Source organism: Mus caroli, unplaced genomic scaffold, assembly GCF_978045245.1.
Source record: "Mus caroli unplaced genomic scaffold, Mus_caroli_1 scaffold_9, whole genome shotgun sequence".
Classification (NCBI taxonomy): Eukaryota; Metazoa; Chordata; class Mammalia; order Rodentia; family Muridae; genus Mus; species Mus caroli.
This window is the reverse complement of record NW_028227264.1, coordinates 19,426,701-19,445,966: the sequence shown is the minus strand read 5'-3', so window position 1 is coordinate 19,445,966 and position 19,266 is coordinate 19,426,701. Positions and strand designations below refer to the sequence as shown.

The 19,266-nt window shown below is 41.5% G+C and overlaps 1 protein-coding gene across 1 annotated transcript in view; it reads right to left on the bottom strand.

Moving 5' to 3' along the window:
• Nucleotides 1–19,266, bottom strand: part of LOC110288986 (histocompatibility antigen 60b-like) — a 30,547-nt gene that overhangs the window by 10,187 nt on the left and 1,094 nt on the right. The window lies entirely within an intron of this gene.

Below are 19,266 nucleotides of genomic sequence, written 5' to 3'. Positions count from 1 at the left end.
CTCTGCAAGAACATGGTGTGGTCTAAACTGCCAAGCCATCTCTCCAGCCCCCAAATTACTTAAAAAAAAAAAAGAAAGAAAGAAAAAGATATAGATTATAGGTTTTGAGGAAGTCTGAGCTCTTCCTCCCAGAGATTTTAGGAGAATGACCAGTGCTTGCACAACACTGCACATACTGCTTGGTGCATGCCCGCTGGGAGCTCAGTACCTGCACATGCATACATCAAGCTAAATGCTTATGCTTCTAAAGCTACAGAACTGATTTAGAATTAACCTAAGGGTTTTCTATGCCTTTCCTGCTCCATACTTGAATTCTTTACTCCTACCCTGAGATTGTTCCATCGTCTTTAATAGTTTGGACTGATAATTTCTTTTCTTTCTTTCTTTCTTTTTTTTTTTTTGTTGTTGTTTATTTGTTTGTTTTCAAGACATGGTTTCTCTGTATAGTCCTGGCTGTCCTGGAACTCACTCTGTAATCCAGGCTGGCCTCGAAATCAGAAATCTGCCTGCCTCTGCCTTCCAAGTGCTAGGATTAAAGGCATGCGCCACCACCGCCCGGCTTGGACTGATAATTTCTTAAGGCTATATTTTCCTGAGCTCCTGAGAATGGCTGTCACAGTCAGTAGCAGAGAAGAGCCTATACATATGAGTTGGGATGTTTCATCACATCTTGATGATTTAGCTTGAGTGAAGCATTTATACCTCGGCTCCTTGGTCCCACCCTCTGTATAATTGAGTGTATTCAATGAAGTGGTACCTAAGCTGCTCACGGTTCCAACACACATGCTTTTTTGTTTTAATTAAATATTTTGATGTTCCACTTGCTGTTTTCTATTATTGGTTATTTTACTTATTTACATGTCAAATGTTGTGCCCCTTCATGGTCTTGCCTCCACAACCCTCCCATCCCATTTGCCTCTAAGAGACTGCCCAACCCACCCACCCTTCACTCCTGCCTCACCCTTTTATCATCCCCCTGTGCTGGGGCATCAAGCCTCCACAGGACCAAGGGCTTTGCTTTCCCATTGATGCCAGATAAGCAATCCTCTGCTACATATCTAGGTGGAGCCATGGACCCATTCATGTATTCTCTGTTTGATCATTCAGTTCCTGAGTGCTTTTGGGGCACAGTAGAGGGGGGGCATCCAGTTAGTTGACATTGTTCTTATGGGATTAAAATCCCCTTTTGCTCCTTCATTCCTTACCTTAGGGACCTTGGCCTTAGTCTAATGGTTGGCAGTGACTATCTGTATCTGTACTAGTCAGGTGCTGGCAGAGCCTCTCAGAGCACAGCTATACCAAGCTCCTGTCAGCAAGCACTTCTTGGCATCAGCAGTAGTCTAGGGATTCTGCAGATGGGGTGGATCCCAAGGTGGAGCAGTCTCTGAATGGCCATTTCTTCAGTCTCTGCTCCATTTTTTTGTTCCTACATTTCTTTTAGACAAGACCACTTCTGGGTTTAAAATTTGGAGATGGGTGGGTGTTCCCATCCCTCAACTGGGGGCCGTGTATATCTACTGGAGTTCCCATCCTTCAACTCGGGGCCGTGTATATCTACTGAAGGTGGGCTCTATAGGTCTATGTCTCCTCTCTTGGGTATTTTGGGTAGTGTCACCCTAGTGGGTCCTAGGAACCTCTAGCTTCCCTGGTGACTGGGACTTTCTAGTGGTCCCCTTTCCCCCTCTCCACCCCCTATTGCAACATGTTTGTATTCATTTTCCTGACACTCTGGACTTCTCCCTGTCTCTTCCCATACTTTTTTTTTACTTTCCCCTCCTTTCTCCCTCCCAGGTCCCTCTCTCCTTTTACCTCCCATGATTAATTTGTTGCACCTTATAAGAAGGATTGAAGAATCCACACATTGGACATCCATCTTGCTTAGTGTCATGTGGTCTGTGAGTTGTATCATGGGCATTCTGGACATTTGGGCTAATATCTACTTGTCAGTGAGTACATACCATGTGTGTTATTATTACGTCTGGGTTACCTCACTCAGGATGATATTTTCAAGTTCCATCCATTTGCCTGAGATTTTCATGAAGTCATCATTTTTAATAGCTAAACAGTACTCCATTCGGTAAATGTACCACATTTTCTGTATCTATGAACATAGTGGAGCATGTGTCCTTATTGCATGTTGGAGCATCTTCTGGGTATATGCCAGGAGTAGTATAGCTAGGTCCTCATGTAGTACTATGTCCAATTTACTGAGGAACCACCAGACTGATTTCCAGAGTGGTTGTACCAGCTTGCAGTCCCACCAACAATGGAGGAGTGTTTCTCTTTCTCCACATCCTCACCAGCATCTGCTGTCACCTGAGTTTTTAATCTTAACCATTCTGATTGCTGTGAGGTAGAATCTCAGGGTTGTTTCTAATTGCATTTTCCTGATGACTAAGGATGTTGAACATTTCTTTAGGTGCTTCTCAGCCATTTGGTATTCCTCAGTTGAGAATTCTTTGTTTAATTCTGTACACCATTTTTAATGGGGTTATTTGGTTCTCTGGAGTCTAACTTCTTGAGTTCTTTGTATTTTTTGACTATTCGACCTCTATAAGATGTTGGGTTGGTAAAGATTTTTGCGAACTTGGAGATTGCAATTTTATCCTATTTACAGTTTCCTTTGCCTTACAGAAGCATTTTCATAAGGTCCCATTTGTCAATTGTTGATCTTATAGCCTGAGCCAATGGTGTTCTGCTCAGGAAATTTTCCCCTGTGCTGATGTGTTCAAGGGTCTTTCTTACTTTCTCTTCTATTAGATTCAGGGTATATGGTTTTATGTGGAGGCCCTTGGTCCCCTTGGACTTGAGCTTTGTACGAATAGATAAAAAATTGATGAATTGGCATTTTCCTGCATGTGGACCATCAGTTGAACCAGCATCATTGTTTGAAAACGCTGTTTTTCACAGGATGGTTTTGGCTTTTTTGTCAAAGATCAAGTGAACAAATATGTGTGGGTTCATTTCTGGGTCTTCAATTCTATTCCATTGATCTGCCTGCCTGTCTCTGTACCAATAGAAGGTGGGTTTTATCTCTACTGCTCTGTAGTACAGCTTGAGATCTAGGAATAGTGACTCCTCCAGAAATTCTTTTATTGTTGAGAATGGTTTTGTGTTATTCCAGATGAATTTGAGAACTGCTTTTTCTATCTCTGTAAGAATTAAATTGGAATTTTGATAGAGATTACATTGAATCTGTAGATTGCTTTTGGTAAAATGACCATTTTCACTATGTTAATTCTGCCAATCCATGGACATGGGAATCTTTCCATCTTCTGAGGTTTTCCTTGATTTCTTTCTTTTGAGACTTGAAATTCTTGTCATACACATCTTTCACTTTTCTTGTTCAGAGCCAGACCAAGGTATTTTATATTATTTATGACTATTTTGAAGGGTGTTGTTTCCATAATTTCTTTCTCAGCCCATTTATCCTTTGTGTAGAGGAAGGCTACTGATTTGTTTGAGTTAATTCTATATCCAGTCGCTTTGCTGAAGTTGTTTATCAGCTGTAGAAGTTCTCTGGTAGAATTTTAGGAGTTGCCTATATATACTATCATATCATTTGCCAATGGTGATATTTTGACTTCTTCTTTTCCAATTTGTTTCCCTTTGACCTCCTTTTGTTGTCTAAGTGCTCTGGCTAGACCTCCAGTACTATATTGAGTAAAGAGAAAGAGAATGGGGAGCCTTGTCTTGTCCCTGATTTTAGTGGGATTGCTTCAAGTTTTTCTACATTTAATTTAATATTGGTTACTGGTTTGCTGTATATGGCTCTTATTATGTTTAGGCATGGGCCTTGAATTCCTGATCTTTCCAAGACTTTTAACAAGAAGGGGTGATGCATTTTGTCAAAGGCTTTTTCAGCATCTGATGAGATGATCATGTAGTTTTTTTCTTTAAGTTTGTTTACATAGTGAATTACATTTGTAGATTTCTGTATTTTAGACTATCCCTGCATTCCTGGGATGGGGCCTACATGATCATGATAAAAGATCAATTTGCAAAAATGTTATGGAGTATTTACACATCAAAATTCATATGGGAAATTGGTCTGACGTTCACTTCCTTTGTTGGGCCTTTGTGTTTTAAGTATCAGTGAAACTGTGGCTTCATAAAATGAATTAGGTAGTGTTCCTTTTGTTTCTATTTTGTGGAATAGTTTGAGAAATGTTGGTATTAGGTCTTCTTTGAAGGGCTGATAGAATTATGTACTAAACCCATCTGGCCCTGTGCTTTTTTTGGTTGGGAAAATTTTAAAGAATGCATCTATTTCCTTAGGGGTTATGTGACTGTTTAGATGGTTTATCCAATCTCGATTTAACTTTGGTACCTGATATCTGTCTAGAAGATCATCTATTTGATGTAGATTTTCCTGTTTTGGTGAGTATAAGCTTTTGTACTAGGATCTGATGATTTTTTTTTAATTTCTTCAGTTTCTGTTGTTATATTTCCCTTTTCATTTCTGATTTTGTTTATTTGGATACTGTCTCTGTGCCCTCTACTTAGTTTGGCTAAGGATTTATCTATCTTGTTGATTTTCCTAAAGAGCCAGCTCCTGGCTTTGTTGATTCGTTTCTCTCTTTGCTCTCTTTGTTTCTACTTGGTTGATTTCAGCCCTGAGTTTGATTATTTCCTGCTGTCTACCCCTCTTGGATATATTTGCTTCTTTTTGGTCTAGAGCTTTCAGATGTGCTGTTAAGCTGCTAGTGTAGGATCTCTTCAAATAATTTGTGAAGGCAACAAGAGCTATGGGTTTTCTGTAAGTTTCAGTATGTTATGCCTTAATTTTTATTAAATTTTAAAAAGTCTTTAATTTCTTTAATACAGAAATTAAAAATTCCCTGAACAAGTTGTCATTAGGCAGAGAGTTGTTCAGCTTCCATGAGTATGTGGACTTTCTGTTGTTTTTGTCGCTGTTGAAGACCAGACTTAGTCCATAGTGATTTAATAGAATGTATGGAATTAATTCAATATTCTTCCATCTATTGAGGCCTGTTTTGTGTCCAAGTATGTGGTCAATTTTGGAGAAGGAACATGAGGTGTTGAGGAAAAGATATATTCTTTTCTTTTAGGGTGAAATGTTCTGAAGATATCTGTTAAATCTATTTGATTCATAACTTAGTTTCACTGTGTCTCTGTTTAGTTTCTGTTTCCTTGATCTGTCCATTGATGAGAATGGTGTGTGGAAGTCTCCCACTATTGTGTGAGGTTCATTACTTAAGCTTTGAGCTTAAGTAATGTTTCTTTTACAAATGTGGGTGCTCTTGCAGTTGGGATGTAGATGTTCAGAATTGAGAGTTCATCTTGGTGAATTTTTCCTTTAATGAATATTGTGTCCTTCCCCATCTCTTTGGATAACTTTTGGTTGAAAGTCTATTTTATTGGATATTAGAATGGCTACTCGACCTTGTTTCTTGGGACCATTTGCTTGGAAAATCTTTTCCAGCCTTTTACTCTGAGGTAGTATCTGCCTTCTTCACTGAGGTATGTTTTCTGTATGCAGCTGTTGGGGCTGGCCTGTGGCTCTCATGTCTGCTTTTGAGCCTGGGACGCATCTTGGAACTGAAAGAAAAGAGGGAATCTAGGCGGGTAAAGAGAGAAATGGACAATATTCTGATCAAGACTCAACTTTAATATCAGCAAACACGCTTTATAAAGAAGAGGGGAGGCCCATTCCCAGTCAGGCAAAGTTCCTTTGAAGTTGTCAGATCAGCCTTTTAGTAGGAACCCTGGAAAATCACAGTTCATAGCTAACTCTGGAAAATCTCTGAGAACCAGTTTGGCCTCAGGCAGGTAGCAGGTAGTGGCACATCAAAGGAGAGTTATGGGAAGCAGCACAGCAGGTGGTTCCTCCTAAGTGGCAGATGGTCTGAGCCAGCTGAGCCAGCCTAGCTAGGCTGGAAGGAGGTAACATGCAGCAAAATGCTAGGTCCTGTTTTTGAATACAGTCTGTTAGTCTATGTCTTTTTATTGGGAAATTGAGTCTATTGATATTGAGAGATGTTAAGGACCAATGATTGTTGTTTCCTGATATTTTGTTTTATACGTGGAATTATGTATGTGTGGTTGTCTTCTTTTGGGTTTGTTGTGAGAAGATTAATTTCTTGCTTTTTCTTGGGTGTTGATTCCTTCTTTGTGTTGGAGGGTTTTTTTTTTTTTTTCCTATTACCCTCTAGGGCTAACAATAAAGATATTGTTTAAATTTGGTTTTGTCATAAAATATCTTGGTAATTGAGAGTTTTGTTGGACATAGTAGCCTGAACTGGCATTTGAGTTCTCTTGGGGTCTGTATGACATCTGCCCAAGATCTTTGGCTTTTAGAATCTCTGTTGAGAAGTATGGTATAATTCTGATAAGTCTGCCTTTATATGTTATTTGACCTTTTCCTTTACTGCTTTTAATATTCTTCCCTTGTTCTGTGAATTTTATGTTTTGATTATAATGTGACAGGAGGAATTTCTTTTCTGGTCAAATCTATTTGGCATTCTGTATGTTTCTTGTATGTTTATGGGCATCTCTTTCTTAGGTTAGGGAAGTTTTTTATTGAAGATGTTTACTAGTCCTTTGAACTGGGAATTTTCACTCTCTTTTATACCTATTATTCTTAGATTTGATCTTTTCATTGTGTTCTGAGTATCCTGGTTGTTTCTAGTTAGGAGCTTCTTGCACTTTGTATTTTCTTTGACTGTTGTGTCAATGTCTTCTATGATATCTTTACACCTGAGATTCTCTCTTTTATCTCTTGTATTCTGTTGGTAATTCTTGCATCTGATCTCTTTCCTAGGTTTTCCATGTCCAGGGTTGTCTCCCTTTGTGATTTCTTTATTGTTTCTTTTTCCATTTTTAGATCCTGGATGGTACTATTCAATACTTCACCTGTTTGATTGTGTTTTCCTGTATTCTTAAGGGGTTTTTGTGTTTCCTCTTATAGGCCTCCAGCTGTTTACCTGTGTTCTCCTGTATTTCTTTAAGGGAGCTATTTATGTACTCCTTAAGGTCCTCTATCATCTTCATAAGATGGGATTTTAGGTCAGAATCTTGCTTTTCAGGTGTGTTGGGGTATTCAGGATTTTCTGTGGGTAGAGAATTGAGGTCTGATGTTGCCAAGTGGCATTGGTTTCTCTTGCTTATGTTCTTCACCTTGCCTTTCACGATGTGGCTATCTTTGGTGCTAACTGACCTTGCTGTCTCTGACTGGATCCTGTTCCTGGTGTAAGCCTGGTTATGATGAGGCTTCTTGGGTCAGGCTGTCTCTGGGTATGAGAGGGGGTCTGGAGCACCTGATGTGTGAGCCTGACTGTGGCCGACCTCTTTGGAGTCAACCTGACTCTGAAGTGGGTGGAGTAGGGTGTGCTGGAGCACACTGTCTGATTCCAGGCACATTTATGGACCAGAGGATGATGTGTCTGCAGCAGGTGGGAGGACCTACATCCTCTGTGCCTGGAGTGGGGTGTGGTTAGGCCAAGTACTGGGATGGGGGATAGAGGGGGGTATACACCTGTGAGCCTGGTGGTGTCAGAACTGTGGATCAAGCTGTCGGGGGTGGGGTGGGGGTGGGAGCACATGATCTGCTCCTGGGCACAGTTGTGAACAGGAAGGAAGGTATGTCTCCACCGAGGTCTTAACATCAGTGTAGCTATTCACATAAGTGATCCAGGTTGTAGGCCAAGACTTAATTCATGACATAGATAAATGTTTAAAGAGTATTTTGCCAGGCAGTGGTGGTGCCAGCCTTTACTCCCAGCACTAGGGAAGCAGAGGCAGGTAAATCTCTGCAGTTAAAGCCAACCAGGGCTACAGAGATGAAACAGGTCTAAAAAATAAACAAAAAACAAAATGAAATAAAAAATATATTCTGTGCATGGGTAAAGGGTATGCCAGAGCTTAATTCTCTTTTCAAAGAAGATACCCCAACCTCAGGACTATGTTTACCTGCTCTTAGCCAAAAACAATTAAAAAGAAAGAAAGAAAGAAAGAAAAACAGCCAATTACCTGTGACAGACAGACAGAAGTACATAGAAATTGAAAAGATGAGTTCACCTTTCCCCTGTTGAATCATTAGAAGAAAGCCTATCATCACTCTATGTCATCTAATCTTCCCATTTGAACTTTCAGAACCCATCATATGTTTCTGTGGGTTGTGCTGTCTAGCAATGCTCCCGGGCCTCTGGTTGTAAAGTTCACTTGGTAACAAGGAGGAACATGGGAAGAGACTCCTCCTGAGTCTGCAGACTCAAACCATGAGCTTCAGATACATACTGAGCCTGATTCTGGGCTGTAGTCTCTATGATTCCCTTAACTTTGCCTTTCCACAGGAGTGCTAGGTACTGCAGAAGCTTGACTGTCAGGTTTACAAAGTGCTCTCTGAGTTTCCACCAACGTCTCTGTGGTTGCAGGACTGTCACCCTAAATTAGAAGGGACATGTAATGCCTCCCAGAAAGTATGCACCCCTGGCTGACCCAAGGTTGTAACCTAGAATAGCCTTAAATTCATACAAACAGCCATGACTCTGCCTTTGGATAGGGTTAAGTATGGACCACATTCAGTAGTATTCACTGTGCAGAGTTGTCTTTCATTACAATTTGTTTCTCTTATTAGTCCTTTTTTTGCAAATCCATTTTTTTTTTTTTTTTTTTTTTTTGGTTTTTCGAGACAGGGTTTCTCTGTGTAGCCCTGGCTGTCCTGGAACTCACTTTGTAGACCAGGCTGTCCTCGAACTCAGAAATCCGCCTGCCTCTGCCTCCGGAGTGCTGGGATTAAAGGCGTGCGCCACCACGCCCGGCCCTGCAAATCCATTTTTTATTTGATATTTTCTTTAATTACATTTCAAATGGTCTCCCATTTCCTAGTTTCCTCTCTGAAAACTGTCTATCCACTACCCCCTTCACCTGCTCATCAACTCAACAAATGCCACTTTTTGACCCTGGCATTCCCCTATACAGGGACATAGATCCTTCACAGGACCAAGGGCCTCTCCTCCCGTTGATGACCGACTAGGCCATCCTCTGCTACATATGCAGCTAGAGCCATGAGTCCCACCATATATTTTCTTTGGTTGGTGGTTTAGTCTCAGGGAGCTCTGGAGGTACTGATTACTTTATATTCTTGTTCCTCCTATGGGGCTGCACTTCAGCTCCTTGGGTACTTTCTCTACCTCCTTCACTGGGGACCCTGCACTCTGACCAATGGATGGCTGGGAGCATTCACTTCTGTATTTGTCAGGCACTGGCAGAGCCTCTCAGTAGACAGTTATATCAGGCTCCTGTGAGCAAGCACTTGTTGACATCAAAATAGGGTCTGAGTTTCGTGGTTGTATATGGGGTGAATCCCCTGGTGGGGCAGTCTCTGGAGAGTTATTCCTTCAGTCTCTGCTCCACAGTTTGTCTCTGTAACTCCTTCCATAGGTGTTATGTTCCCCCTTTTAAGAAGGATCAAAGAATCCACACTTTGGTCTTGATTCTTGAGTTTCATGTGTTTTGTGAATTGTATCTTGGGTATTTCAAGCTTCTGGGCTGATATCCACTTATTAGTGATTGCATACCATGTGTGTTCTTTTGTGATTGGGTTACCTCACTCAGGATGATATCCTCCAGATCTATCCATTTGCCTAAGAATTTCATAAATTCATTGTTTTTATTAGCTGAGTAGTACTCCATTGTGTAAATATACCACATTTTCTGTATCCATTCCTCTGTTGAGGGACATCTGGCTTCTTTCCAGCTTTTGGCTATTATAAATAAGGCTGCTATGAACATAGTGGAGCAGCTTATTACATTTTGGGGCATCGTCTGGATATATACCCAGGAGTGGTATTGCTGGATCCTCCGGTAGTACTATATCCAAATTTTGGTGGAACCAAACTGATTTCCAGAGTGATTATAACAGCTTGCAATCCCACCAGCAATTGAGGAGTATTCCTCTTTCTCCACATCCTTGCCAGCATCTGCTGTCTCCTGAGTTTTTGATTTTAGACATTTTGACTGTGTGAGGTGAAATCTCAGGGCTGTTTTGATTTACATTTCCCTAATGACTAAGGATGTTGAACATTTTTTAGGTGCTTCTCAGCCATTTGGTATTCCTCAGTTGATAAGTCTTTGTTTAGCTCTGTGTCCTGTATTTAATAGGGTTATTTGGTTCTCTAGAGTCTAACTTCTTGAGTTATTTGTATACATTGGATATTAGCCGTCTCTCAGATTCAGGATTGGTAAAGACCTTTTCCTTATCTGTTGATTGTGTTTTTGTCTAATTGACAGTGTCCTTTGCTTTACAGAAACTTTGCAATTTTATGAGGTCCCATTTGTCAGTTCTTGATCTTACAGTAGAAGTCATTGGTGTTCTGTTCAGGAATTTTCCCCCTGTGCCCATATGATTGTGGCAATTCCCTACTTTCTCCTCTATAACTTTTGGTGTCTCTGGTTTTATGTGAATGTTCTTGATCCACTTCGACTTAAGCTTTGTGTAGGGAGATAAGAATAGATTGATTCACATTCTTCTACATGCTAACCGCCAGTTGAGCCAGCACCATTTGTTAAAAATGCTGTCTTTCCACTGGATGGGTTTAGATCCTTTGTCAAGTATCAAGGGCTATAGGTGTGTGGGTTCAATTCTGGGTCTTCAATTCTATTCCATAGATCTACCCGTCTGTCACTTTACCAGTACCATGCAGTTTTTATCACAATTGCTATGTAGTAGAGCTTGAGGTCCTGACAGCTTGAGTCCACCACAGGTTCTTTAATAGTATTTGTTATCCTAGGTTTTTTGCTATTCTAGATGAATTTTCAAATTGCCCTTTCTAACTCTATGGAGAATTGAGTTAGAATTTTGAATCTGTAGATTTCTTTCGGCAAGACAGCCATTTTTACTATATTAATCCTGCCAATTAATGAGCATGGGAGATCTTTCTATCTTCTGAGATCTTCGATTTCTTTCTTCAGAAACTTGAAATTTTTATCATACAGATCTTTCACTTGCTTACTTAGAGTGACACCCAGGTATTTTATATTATTTTTTACTATGGTAAAGGGTGTTGTTTCCCCAATTTCTTTCTCAGCCTGTTTATCCTTTGTATAGAGAAAGGCCACTGGTTTGTTTGAGTTAATTTTATATCCAGCCTCTTTGCTGAAGTTGTTTATAGTTGTTAGGAGTTCTCGGGTGGAATTTCTGGGGTCACTTTTGTGTACTATCATATCATCTGCAAATAGTGATATTTTGACTTCTTCCTTTCCAATTTGTTTCTCTTTGATCTCCTTTTGTTGTCTAATTGCTCTGACTAGGACTTCAAGTACTCTAGTGAATAGGTAAGGAGAGAGTGGGCAGCCTTGTCTAGTCCCTGATTTTAGTAGGATTGCTTCAAGTTTCTCTCCATTTAGTTTGATGTTGGCTACTGGTTTGCTGTATATTGCTGTATGTTTATGTATGGGCCTTGAATTCCTGTTCTTTTCAAGACTTTTATCATCAATGGGTGTTGGATTTTGTCAAATGCTTTCTTAGCATCTAATGAGATGATCATGTGGTTTTTGTCTTTGAGTTTGTTTATATAGTGGATTACATTGATGGATTTCTGTATATTGAACCATCCCTGCATCCCTGGGATGAAGCCTAATTGATCATGATGGATGTGCTCAAAGTCCCAGAGCAGAAACTGGGAACAACTTCAATGTCTATCAGAAGGGTGTGGTTAATCAAAATTCACAACCAAAATATGTCTTCGCCGTACCCATATTTATGTTTATGTTTATTATTTATTACCTAAGTATAAATATACCATCCTCTATAATCAATTATGGATTAATTTCAAAGAAACTTCTTGTAATTTTAGCCTAAACTACCTCTACAAAAACTGCCTGAATTCCTCTCATTGGATGGGGCTGAATTTTTCTTCCTAACTTGAAGCACTGTTTCTGGATTTTCATACATGAGGACTGCACAGGAAGTGACTCTCGGGCTTATATTTCAGGATTTTACAGATCTTTTAATGAAGCCCCCGACCACCCAACTAACTTAGTTTTGCCCAGGATTTCTTCACCTCCTTTTGTTCCTCAAACCAGAAGGAATGTCTGGAAGGAGCCTGTACAGTAGCTATTCCCAACCTATGGGTCTCAACCCCTTGGGCATTGAATGACCCATTCACATGAGTCACCTAAAAGCATCATAAAACAGATATTTACATTAAGATTTGTAACAGTAGCAAAATTATAGCTATGAAGTAGCAACGAAAATAATTTCATAGCTGGGGATCACCACACCATTAGGAACTGCGTCAACGGGTCACAGCCTTAGGACAGTTCAGAGCCCGTGGTATAGAGCAAAGACAGCTCTGCTAAATAAGGCAGGGGTTCTGTCTCACACTAACCCTCTCCATGGCTCTACCAGTATCTCTCTCATTCTCTCACTCAAAAGCTGTTAAAACCCCAAATGTTCTAGGAAGCTCATCATCAGAGCCTGAGGCTCACCACCTAAGATGGAGACAAATTGCTCTCTACACTGGTTCCTCCAGCCCTGAACCCCCATCTGCTTAACACTCTCCAATGAGCAAATGCCCAATAGGCAATTAATGAGCTGTGGAATGCCTTCACAGTCAGGTGCCTTCTCTCTGTCATAGAGGCCCTCCCAACACACCCAGTTCTGGAAGGAATAAAAAGATAGCTGGAGGGAGGGGAGGGAGGGAGGGAGGGAGGGAAGACTTTAATTATGCTTATTGAGATGAACAATGGTGAGTTCACTTATCAGAATCATTAAAAATACTTAAAATTGGAGAGTACAAGTGGCTTCTAAATACTGAAAATGAGATGTGTGATTTCTGAAATAGGTAAAACGGTGAGTGAATCACACATGAAGCTTTAAGATATAGACTAAGGGGAGGTATACATGGGTTGGTAACTGGGTAATACCCATAGCACAGCCTGTACTTTGATCAGAGATGAAGAGAGAGAATAGAGGGACAGAAGGATCACAAATTAAGGGACAGTAAGGACAACACTCATAGCTGTATTTGCTTGTCTGAAGCAACCCAGTTTTGACAGCTTGCCACCTTTTTTAAAGTAGGAGTATTTCATAGATTACTGTGATGGTTAATCTCCATTGTCAACTTGATTGGACTAAGAAACACCTAGAATGGTAATGAGGTGCTCCTTTGGGTGTGTTTGTGGTGGAGAAAGTGCTGCCCTAAATGTGAGAGACATCACTCCCAAGGAGTGGGGACCAAGAACCCAATAAAAAGAGAAAATGGAGAAAGCTGATGAGACAGTGTTCCCCTTGGCTTCTGGATTCACCAGGATGTGAGCAGATTCTCACCATCTCATCTAGGAACCTATCTCTAGGCTTCTTCAGTCAATGTTTTATTATAGCAACAAAAGGCAAACTAGGACCCTTAGCCTGTCCTTGGACTCAAAATGCTGAGATCGGAGATATGAGCCACTGTAACTGTCTCTTCTATTTTCTCAATGAACTCAAAAGAAAAGAGCATTGTGGTAATCAAGAGGGAGGCAGGAACTGGAGACTTGGAGAGAGTATTAAAGAATTTTCTAGAAAGCTGGAGAGAGAACCAACTCCCCATAGATAGGAGTACTCCCTTCGGGTTCTGAGCTGCTCTCAAAAGCTACTTTTGTGACAAAGAGTGAGGACCTCATAAGTAAGGTGGCTCCAAAATACAAAACTCAGTTTCAGACTCACACAACTTCAGTGTCAAACAGTAGATAGGGCAGAGGGAGAGCTAAAAGAGGTTAAGAAAGGAGTGGGGCTGTAGCTTGGTGATAGAATTCTGACCCAGCAAGCCTGAGGTCCTAGGTGAGTTCTAACCCTAGTCTGAGAGTGAAGAGATCATCTGTGAGAGCATCAGCTTCCAACACCTGGTCTGGATGATTGATCAAGCAGCAGTGCTGGATTAGCCACAGAGAGTTGTTTCTGACAGTGGTCCCAAAACAACCAGAACCAGGCAAGTGCTTGTGACTAACTGGAAGTTGAACAGAAGTGAAGGTTAACAGAGGGAGAAGAGTCAGACTCGCCTTCAAAAGAGTTATGGAGACAGCAGGTGGAAAAATAAGAACAGGTAGGGAAAGGAGAAGGAAACAGCACTGGGTGAGGGCAGGAGTGATGATTCCATCAGGATAATGGAAAGCCATTCTTATTAATATGTGACTAACAAAGGGGAGTCTTTCTGTGGAACAAAAAGAGTTTGCAGGACAATTCCACTAATGATGGTTGAGTTTTACAAGGTTTCTCCATGTTGGGTGTGGCAAGCCGTTCACAGACCTTTCTTCCTGGATGGCTTCTTTGTTTCTCTTCCTACTTCCCAGATCTCACTTCATCATACTGTATCTGCTAGGCTGGACCTTCTCTGCTGCATCTGAAGATGCTACATCAGAGCTACACACCTTTTAGCTCAACCAAAAACATCTAGAGAGACACAATCGCTAGGCCACATTTTTTTCAGCCAAATTTCAGATAATTAAGTTGGTGAAAACTGTCAGTGTAAACAGAAAATGACATGTATGCATTTTCAGTGTGATTGTCATGTCTTCTAAGGGTATTTTCATAATTATTTTTCAGATAGCTTAGATGTTAATACGGGTAGTGAAAGGATCTTAGAAACATATCTGGAGCACATAATACCAATATGCCAACAATATTATAAGGACATACACAGAAAGGAACGGGGTGATATTGGTGCTCATCAAAAACATTAAAATTAGAAGAGACAATTATACAAGTTGAATATAGTGGTGACACGCTGCATAAAGATAATTACAGATTGTAGAACCATGAAAACAGAACATTCCCAAAGAGAATAATGTCTGGGGTTTTCTTCCTTAAATTCATAAACTACTACCCGTTATGTTTTCCCCTCTTCCTGGCAAATATGAAAACCTTTCCAAGTTAAACTGCTCAAATGCAATGCATTGGATCAAGTGTTACAGTAAAAAGAGAAAAAAAAAAAATCCAAGTAATTTCTACATCGACTGAATGTATTTAGTTAATAGCTTAGGTTTTAAAATTATTTCAAATTCAGAATTTGTCAGTTTAAAAATTTGGTAAAAGAAATGATTCTTCCTAAAATATTTAGTAAACTTTCAATTTTACATTTGAAGGAAGAACTTCAAATACCTTGGAAACGTCCTAAGCAGGAAGAAGAATGCATTGAAACATGCTATATTGTATTATAGTGTTTCTAATAAAAAGTAAGTTCTTCCTGGTAATAATTTAACAAAAATAGATAACCTTCACACATGTATACGAATTGGGTTTAAAAGTAAAGTGATCCATTCCAAAGCTGTTAAACTATAATGCTGTTATCTAAGTAGCAAATAGGTGAATTTTATAGACAGAAATAAATTTATATGGAGCTTCAATTAAAATAATTGTGAAATAAATCAAAAGACCACATTCCCAAGTTTCTGAAAAGATAGTTTACAACTCTGAAACCTGTCATAAACCAGGGTTTGCTTAAAATTACACAGTCTGTTACTTCTATTTTTTTTAAAAATTACTAATTTCTTTAACAAGTTTAAAATTGTACATTAGAACTTCGTACGTTTTAATTTTTATTCAAGGGAAAACAAAAAGTTACACAATTTGACATAAAATTCCTCCCACATGACACATATCCTTTATGTAACACTAAGCTCCCAGTTTAGAGATAAATTCAGGAATTCTAAGAAATTCACAAAGATGATTTGATTTGCAACTGTGGAATATGACAGGCAGTATAAGTATATAAACCCTGGGTCCAGCCATGAGTCTTGAATGCTGTGTTTTCATGTGAAGGACATTCAACAAAGGAGTTGGACTTTGGTTCAGTTTGTAAGCTTTGCACAAATTTTGTTATGATAGCCTACTGCCCACAGAGGCAAGCACTCTACCACTGAGCTAAATCCCCAACCCCTAGTTTATTATGTTAATGCAAGCCATTGTAACTCTTCTTTGGGTCTGAATTTTTAACCAGCTGGTACTTAATGTGAACCATAAACAGGGAAAGTACACAATGGTAAATTAACATAAAACATAAGTTGTAGCAGAAGAAAAAAAAGGACACCAAGAGAGGTAAAATCTGGTACAGTCAGCTTCATTGGTTTGGGGGGTTGTTTTTGACATTGCCCAAGTGATCCTGTAATCTAAACCATGACATTTCTCATCTGCTTAGTAACAGTTGTTTTCTAACGCTATAATTAAAAATACTACACAGATAAACACTTATAAGCTATTTGCCACTTACTATTTTTGAATAAATTATTTACTTAAATGAATGCATGACACCATGTGCTTGCTCCTGCAGCTATTTATTGACTATTATTTTTAGATAAGATAAGCATATTAATTACCAGCAAATAAATTGTTTTAAAAAGCATTGCTAAGTGTGAACAGTCATCAAAAATAAAATTTGCTCAGAAAATGGGTTTATTTTAGAAGATGCGCTCAAACACAAAATGTGTTTTATAAGTTAAGTTTAAAGGCACATCATTACTCCATTCTGTTATTTAAAAAAATTACTACAATGCATCTGTAGTAAAAAAAAAAAAAAAAAAAAGGTTTGCAGTTTTCTAAAGCAACTTTTATTCCTTTAACCTTGCTTCGTATTGCAACAGAATTAATTTTAAAAAGAAAAAAAAAAACTATGGTGAAATTAGTAACATGGTCTAATATAAAAAAATTCTTACAAGCAATATTTCCAATTTAAACAGAATTTTGTTGATTTTTCTACAAAGTACAGAAATTGCCCCTCCTGTACTTTTTTCTCTCTCTTACTTTAAGATGTTTAAAAGTTTTGAGATCTACAGATATAGATTTGGGGAAACATCGAATTATTTTCAAGACAGCTATTTTCTTTTACTCCTTGTAGAAAGTCTTGAAGACCTTTCCTCCCCTTCACCAAAATTCTCATTCTCGCCTAAAGTAGCTGCATCCATTTTTTCTCAGATAAAAGAGACATTCTTACAAAGGTTCAAATCTCAAAGTCCCCAATAAAGCACTTAAATTAAGCACTCTTCCTTATGTGTGCACGTGTCTGTTATTTTGCAGTAATTTTTAATACTGAAATTGAATCTTTTTAGCTCTCCAGAAATACCCTGGTGAGCCCTCTACAGTTTCTAACCACTTAATAATTGTGACCCCTCCAGCCCCTTCAAATAGATCATTAGCCACAAGTGTGCTTGGCCATTCCCAAACCTCTGTCCAAAAGGAAAAGATAGGGCTTTGTGAGGCAGAAAGGAAGTGAGAGAAAACAAAACACATGTAGCTCAAGCTGAAAGTGAGAAGCGCTTGGACAGATTGGTATTTTCTTTTCTGCAGGACATCCTGTCAATCGCCTTCCCCCGCACCCCACTCCTCAATAAGGTCCGGTTTTTGCGTGTAGGAAAATGTTATCTACCACCCCCACGGAACCCGCATAAGTACTGTTGCTTTATTTTGTTTTCATCTGTCCTCATCAGACTGATACCCCCCCGACCCCCCTCACCCTGTCAACACCCCAACTCAGGGGGACCTTAGGTATTGAAACTCTACAGACCCCCGACGCCACATCCCACTGGATCCCTTTCACGCCACGTATTTTCAGTCCTGAGATTCCCCCACTAGAGTGGTTGCAGTGAGAACCGGAAATTTTCATTTAACTGTCCCCAGCCCTCCAGGCCCTCCCGGCCCTCCTGGCCCTCCCGGCCCCCAGTTCTGAGCTGATCGCTAGGGAGCACAGCCAGGGCCCGGCCTTGCTCACTTTGGAAGGCTTTAATTTGCACACTCGCCTCCAGGTGGATCTCCAGCCCGGAGGCTCGCAGTTCCACGCCCCGCAGCACCGAGCTCCCTGGCTGCCCCGTGGGCGGCGCCTTATGCCCTCCTCCGCTGTGCCCATCCCCTGCCCGCTGAGCGCTGCTTGCCCGGGCCGCTGTAGTCAGTTACCTGCTCCACCGGGCGAACAAGTGCGTGGGCAGACAGACACTCCAGCTTCGCAGGAGGCCGGCGCCCCTGCACCGCAGGTAAGGGGCCACGGACTCGCGTGGGTAGGCTGAGGCGCGGGGGTCCTCGGCGAGGATCGGGGTGGGAGAGAGTAACGGGCTGTAGGGGGCTGTGTGGCCCCTTGGAGTCCCCTTGGGTTAACGTTGAGACTGGGTAGGTTATGGGGGCAAGCTGGGGGGAGCTAGAGGTCTTGAGAGGAACCTCCCACAGCGGGTACACCCCAACACCAGGGTCCTATGCCAGCGTGAACAGATTTCGTGCGTAAAATACCCATACGTTCACTTTTCGTTGAGCTTCCCCAAACTGACTCTACTTGGACAGTCATATTTAAAATTGAACGTGCACCGTCTGGGTGGGATTCCGTGCTGGAGAATGTGTTTCCGCGCCCCCACGTTTATTTCCCCTGTGCAAGTTCCCTCTGTAGCCTCCCGAGGGGTGTGGGTATGGGCCCCATCTTCCCAAGGAAGGAGTAAAATGTTCGCCCAGGATTCCTGCTGGCGACCCGTCAGGCTCGTTATGCACGGAGTGTAGTGCACACAGCCCACCAGGGTTGAAGCCCCGCAAGCGTGCACTCTTGCTTCATGCCCCAAGTTTACTTTTCTTATTTAAAGCCTTAAAGTTCAAATGCACACCCTGGGCAGGAGCAGCCCGGGGCTGCCCGGCGCACTCGTACTGTGGACGTGGGCGTTATCTGCGCGGGCGCATCTGCGTTCGCACACGCGAGCGGGTCGCGGTCCCGCGGCCTCCCCTCGCTGAGCTGGTGGCGACCCTTGCGGCAGTTGGCAAGGCTTCGGGAGCAGCTCATGAGTGTGAAGACAGAGAGCTGAGTCAGAAAGCAGAAGGAGGCAGCTGCCGCCTTTGTAGTCGCGGAAGAGTGCGGAAAGGTTGAAGCACTGTGTCAAACTTTTTTGAAATGGGGTCAAGTCACAACCAGCCAGCGTGGGAAAGCAACAACAACAACAACAAAGTGGAGGAGGGGAGGGGGCTAGGCACCGCCGCAGCGGTCCGGGGGGGGGGGTGTGTAGGCCCGCGGGGGTGGGACGGCTGCACCCTCCAGGAGCCTGGGTTGGACATGGGCGCCAAGGCCATTCCTCCCGCTACCTGTGTGGCCCTCGACCCCAGAGCGAGGGCTGGGGGTCCTTTCCGCAGCTTTTTAGGAAAGCTCTCAAAGGAGCCTGGAGTGGCCCTGCCTTGGCCGGGTGGTGCTTTGCTCGCACCCAGTGGGGGTCGCGCCCTGTGTTCTTTAATTCCAGGCAGAAGAGCGAGCGGAGAGGAGGGGTGCGGGGCAGGTAGACGCCTGCGGACCGTTCCGGACACGCGGC